A 6,887-nucleotide genomic window follows, 5' to 3' on the forward strand; every position below is an offset into this window, starting at 1 on the left:
TTAAACCTGTAGCGTGGGAAGTCAAGAAGTCAGCGGTATTCGACTTCCGAGAGGAGGTAGCGACGGCGCACGTCGGTTCTGAAATGTGCAGATATAGAGATTGGTGTTACTGAATCCACACACAGCACACACAGCACATATTCGCACAGGTCGGGTGATACAGGAAGGAAGCCCGGAGCGTAGTAACAACACACGTGTATTCAACCGAAACCGAAACCGGACGTCGTGAGTACAAAGAAGAGTCAAGATCAATCTGATAGGTGTACAGGCAGGTTACTCTTTCCTGTCCGAGGCTCGTGGTGGCTCGTCTGTGTACCTGCAGTAGGAAGAGAGGCACCCATAAGGTCATATGTTGGACTTGAAGGCAGATACAGTCGAGTTTCAACTGCGTTACAAACCGCTCAGACGAATGCCGCGGTTTTGGCAATGCGGCGCGGCTGGGACGTAGATGAACATGAATGCCAAAATCCGATTCAAAAATATGCCGCTGTGATGATTCGTACCTTCATTTGGCTTCCATTATAACACTTCACATTTCGTCAATTGCATAATCGCGTTCGTCTGAATACGGAAAACTACAAAACCGCGCGCTTGTACAATTTCACACAGTGCAAACGCGGTCACGTGCTGCGACTCTCTCTTCTGATTTCGCTCGCGCTCGCAGCGGTCATTCGCGAGTCTAATGTGCTAACTCTGACATCAAAACATTTCGAACCATCTTCGGAAACTATTATATGTGGGAACTGTTCAGAAGAAGACTCCCGGACCACAACTGGACTATTGTTAATTCGCTGACCTGAGCCAACGACAAACTGTTTTAAAAAGAACAATTATTGGTGAGTCTGTTCCATGCGACCTCTTTATTATTGCACGCCCAATCTAGCGTTATTATTTTCATTTCTTTGCCACACACTCCCAGTAAAGTAACTTATTGGGTAGCCAGACCACTACACCACCGATCGTGGCTCTCCTCTAGCCAGCAGTTCACACACCTCTTACTAGTAGGTGATATTAAATCTCCCAAGACCTCCTAAATGGAACGCCAACGCGTCCTGTCTAGGAGACGTTTTGCAGCAGCGTTGATTAAATTCCTTCAAAAGAGCACTTGAACTCAACATGCCGTCGCAAACACCAGATACCGCGCAGGCCAACCATTCCCCCTGGGTTTGGAAACTGTCGACAAAATATGCTTCCTCGATCAGGTGTTAATTAACGCCCCAATGGAACACACTGAAAGCCTTGTGCTGGTATTTGACTTTTTCTGATACTGGATTAGATATCCCGAACGGCGAACGGAACTCAACCCTGCAGACTTCTCAGGAATGTGCGGCTTCCTTGATCAATCAAAACTGGGACCATCATCAGTGGAAGAGTTATACAGGAACATTGCTCCGAATATATTATATGTGGGAACTGTTCAGAAGAGGACCCCTGGACAACCATGATTGGATTATTGTTTTTTCGCTGAACTGAGCCAACGATGAACTATTTTAAAGGGCGAATCTGTTCCATTTGACCTATATATTATTTTATACCCAATCTAGCGTTGTTGTTTTTATTCCTTTGATACACACTCATGGTAAAGCAACTTACTTGGTAGTCGGAGCACTACAAAACCCACGAGTGACCCAGCCGTTTTATCTAAATTCTACAGAGAACACTATACGTGTCTATATTCAGCCACAGTGTTTTTGTCGCAGCCATTCTTGTCGAGGCGCAACTTCGAACGGCCTCTAACGAAACTGGTCTTGTTTCTGACCTGTTTCTGACCTGAGCCTAAAGGGTTCTCTAACCTTGTCATCACACGTGTTGTTTAGGCCGGTACGTGTTTTCGCTATCTCGTGAGCACGTTACTTGAGTCGGTATGAACTTTGGGGCCGGTGTATAGAAGCCAGCGCAACCCCACAACTTAATGTTTGAATGGTTTTATTATTTTATTATATTATGTATGGTACCGCATTTGTTAACAAAACTCTATTTAACGATTTTGTTCTTGGATTTTGCACGTAATTAGGCATGGTCCAACAGATTGCCGGAAAAATCTATTCCATTGGAAATCCTGAAGGCTCCGTTCTGGGATCACTGCTAATTCTGATCTACGTCAACGCCCTCCAAGACGTTCTTTTAAGTTCACGTCTACCCCCTGCGGAAGACTTGAAATCCTGGAGCTCTGATGACGCGGCCCTCCAAATCGATCTAGACGCCGTAAATCACTGATCGTTGCACTGGCACTTTCCTCTGAATTGATGAAAAGTGTGTCCATATCTTTTTTGGAGGGAACTCGGCGAACGCCTTCGCCATGCAAGGCGATATTGGACCAGAAGACATCACGAAGGTAGATACCAAAAAGAATTTGGATATCTGGTTTTTCTCAGACATGTACTCCTCACCGCACTATGATAAGTCGGCTTAAAAACATTTGCAGATCTAGGAATGACTCGGCGCACCTTCTCCCGTATGGACTCGCATGGACTTCCAAATGACCTATGAGGCCCACGTCAGACCGCTCTTTGAACATGCCAATCAAGTTGTCTACTCAGGGCGCAAGAAGGACGTAACTTCCAGTAAGCGTGTCGAACCAGCTTCAATAAAAATGGCTGCCGGCCTTAAATCTGTGGAAAATTTAGCGCGTATCGCAGTGCTTATCCTCTTCCCCCTTGATTATCGTCGACTCCGAGGAGACCCAATAATTACATATTGTCCGTTTGAACGAGGTTTGTGTGACAATTTCTCACTGTTAACCCAGCTAATATACAATGTAAACATGACAAGAAGACCTTCAATCTGCAGCAATTGACGGTATTTATTTGGTACCTAAAATATTTCCACAGGCTCTCAGTATTAACGTATTCAAGTATCTTTCGGTGACGCAATTATTAGTTTTAACGGCTGTCAGTGATGTCTCCGTGAAGGCCGTGGGACATTTTGTGGCCAAGTTTGATTAAATGCGTGTTTTTGGCCATCGGATTTGAAAATTCAGAGAGGAGCAGCCATTCGCGACCCATGCAGAAAAAGGTTCCATAATTTATCAACAGCCGTTATATTGGACAAGGCCGAGGAATTCGTCAGAGCCGATATGGTTTATGTTACTTTATGATGGCAGGCACCATATCGGGTGCACGGGGAGATTTTATCTTACCGGTTTACTGAGTCATTCATAGTTATATTGAACGGATGGGGGAGTTTATGAGTAGAATGAGCAGCAAGTAAAATGGATTCGGTAAGTACTTTCGTTTCCTGGCACTAAATCACCGGATTGCGAACGTGACACGCTCGGTAGGAAAACATTACGTTTAGATCCCTTTACTCTATTCTTCTTGTATGTATCTTATATGCCTCGCTTTAGTGCTTCCGTCTTTAGTGCATATACTGCCCTTCTTTTTGTCACCTGAACGTAAACCGCTCTCCAATCTTGTCACCATACACCTTGTGTAAACCTACAGGTGGGTTTCGCCAGCCTGTGACAAGCTTGCCTTAAACTGATCCGAACGTCGGGCTACCATTCGAGATTAGCATTTAACAAACCGGTGCACAGGAGCCATCGTAGTCCCACGATTCAAGGTACGTAAGCTTTATGATTGTATTATTGTATCGTATCCATGGCACCGGATTTAATAACGATGCGTATGTATTGTAGTTCACAGCAAGTTAGAAGAATACGTAAGTACTGACACGGGTGTATTGGGTACACGCGGTCAAACTGGTCCGCTTTCGTGGCAGCCAAGCAAAACAACTGAGTCACATATCCAGTCAATCCACAGCGCTCACGCGAGCCAACCAATCGGACACACATCCAATCAGCCACTCAAGTCACATGTCAGATCGATGGTGGAACGACGAACGGACACACACACGCGCAACTCTCTGACACACCGAAGCAGCCACTACAGTCCTCCACCGCTAGATTTAGCCAACTCCTGTTTGATGATGTTCGACCGGCCTTGACTCCCTAGCCGACCGGCGCAGAGACCCTTACCCATCTGTGGGTGTTTCCAAGCTCTCTTGCTTCAGTCCGGGGTACACCTGCACTGGCGTCTCCAGTGTTTGTTCCGCATCCGGTCCATGCTTCCTAGTTCTGATATGGTCTAAATGACGGCGTATTATCCTCCCGTCTTCGAACAGCATGCCAATAAGGTTACGGTTAGTCGATTTCACACATCCACGCAACCATTCATTATCTGAAGGCTGAAGTTTGACGTAAACCTCCTCGCCATCTCGTAATGCGTGAGGTCGGTCGTGTTTATCTGCGTTTTGCTTCATGGAGCACTGCTGCTGTTTGACCATAAGCGCCAAATGCTTCCGCAGCAGATCCAAAAGTGTTCGAAGTCTTCGTCTCATTAGCAATTCGCAGAGAACCTGACTCGTAGTAGTGTGCTGCGTAATTATGTACCGCAGCAAAAACTTGTCCAACCTTGTTTGTAGGGGAAATGAGCTTCGATTTCTCAATACATACAATAACGTTGCCACCTCGCCTTCCGCCAGGCCGTTAGAAGCGGGATGGTATGGTGGTGTTAGAACATGCTCAAACCCGTTGGCTATCAGAAAATGCTGAAATTCCGCACTGGTAAAAGCCGTGCCATTATCAGAAACAACCGTATCAGGCACACCATGCGATGCAAAAACGCTGCGAAGTATAGACATGGTCGGCGCACTAGATGCAGTTCTAGTGGGTATCGCCTCTATCCACTTGGAATATGCATCGACAATCACCAGGATTATGTAACCTTCAACAGGGCCACAGTAATCCACGTGTATGCGGCTCCATGGTCGTGACGGCCACTGCCATGGTGATGTGGGCACTGCTACGGGCAAAGCCCTACTTTGCTGACACGCTTCACACCCTTGCACGACCATTTCCACATCGTGATCGATACCAGGCCACCAGACATAGTGTCTGGCTAAAGCCTTCATTCGCGTGTTACCTGGATGGCCTGAATGTAATTCCCCTAAAATGTCCGGACGGTAGCGCCTCGGGATTGTCACTCTTACTCCCCATAATAAACATCCGTCCTCTACACTTAGCTCCGACGATCGTTCATAGAATCCGCTTAGTGCACTTCCAACATTCTCCGGCCACCCGTATGAAGTGAAACGAAGCACTCGTGAGAGTTCTGGGTCCTTTCTTGTTTCTACTCGTATTCCCGCAGCAGTGATAGGCAAATCATTAACCCAACCCATTAAATTTACCAGTTCGGCTGGTTTCTGTGTGTGTAATGGTACATCTCGTGATTGTAGGCGAATTAGGGCATCCGCTGTGAGATTCTCTTGTCCTGGAGCGTACCGCAAATGATACTGATAACATGCAAGTTTTAAGGTCAAACGTTGCATTCTAGGCGACGTCATTTGTTGTATTCTTCCCAATGGTCCCATCTGGTGACCTTCTACACATGAAATATTAAGAAATAATTATTCACTAAATGCAAACACTCACGGCTAGCGCCTGTATGCCAAGCAACAGTAGTTTCTCGGAGCACAAATCACTGATCCAATGACAAACGTACCGTACAACTACTATTATTATTAATAATTCAAACTGGTGGGTAACATACAACCGGGCATGATCATTATGTTAAAGCCAGTGTAATAAGATGACTGGATGGGTGTCTGGGTACAGGGAATCGCGCGGAAGAGGGACAGTTTTAAAGCCAGTGGGCATTATCCCATGTGGTTATGGCCACCCCTAAACCAGCATGGGCAGGAATGCACATTTACTACTGAAATTGTGAAGAAAATATCGAGCAAGATCAAATCGTTATGACTTGAAGGTGACGGGCAAAGGGAGAACGAGGCAGGGCAAAACAGCATGCCTCCTGTCTNAAAATATCGAATCAAATCGTTATGACTTGAAGGTGACGGGCAAAGAGAGAACGAGGCAGGGCGAAACAGCATGCCTCCTGTCTGACACATGACAGAAAAAGTGCACACCGCGAAAAACGAGGAACCTGAACAACGGATCTGTTGAACAACAGGGCTGGCGTCAGTTTGAACTAAAATATGGAACTACCGGCGAGGCCTCGTGGCCCTGGACATTTGGGCCTGTGGCCAGGGTCACAAAAAGCGTGAATGATGATGATAAAGTGGAGCGAGTGGTAATGCGGATAAACGATATCAGGAATCCCAGAATCATGGTGTACTGTGGAACTGTTGGGACTCATTATTGTCGCCGCTGTAGTGAAGTCGGGTATAAAAGTTACTTGTAGAGTGTTGATTCCTTTCTTCTACCCTTTATATTGTATAACCTGTTTCCCCCTTTCTTGTTATTCTGGTCTGTGCCTATACCACCCTTGTTGTTTTTGACCTGAACACGTTCTTTGACCTTGTCACCGGACGTGTCATTTAAGTTCACACGTGGTTTCGCTAGCTTGTAAACACGTGGCTCCGCGTCGGCGCGGACTTTGAGACCCGTTAGGAATTAGCAGTTCCTAAACCGGTGTATAGAAGCCGGCGTAGTCCCACGATTTGAGGTTTGTAAAGCTTTATCATTTTATTATTGTACTTATAGTACCGCATTTGTAGATAAACCTCCATTTGAAAGAATTGGCTTTTGGGGTTTTGCGCGTAACTCGACGTGGTTCACCAGATTGCTGGAATCAATCTATATAGAGTGAGCTGGTGAAAACACACAAGCCGGAACGTAAAATGTACGAAAAATTATAGATACGGGGAGCACAGACTGGAAGTCAACCGAACTTGTTAAATCCAGAGGAAAGGTTTGGCATATCAGAACGAACGCTTCCTGGGGGCGGTTGGGCTTGATGAGGAGCTTGTTTGTATCTACGGCTAGTGGAACGAGCGGGCAAGAAAGTAATGTCAATAGTAGGAGGAAAATAGTTGCGGATATGACATCAAACCGGGCGTGGCAGTGCCGTGCCACCATTGGCATGATA

The sequence above is a fragment of the Opisthorchis viverrini genome, assembly GCF_000715545.1.
Source record: "Opisthorchis viverrini unplaced genomic scaffold opera_v5_157, whole genome shotgun sequence".
In the NCBI taxonomy this organism is placed as follows: Eukaryota; Metazoa; Platyhelminthes; class Trematoda; order Opisthorchiida; family Opisthorchiidae; genus Opisthorchis; species Opisthorchis viverrini.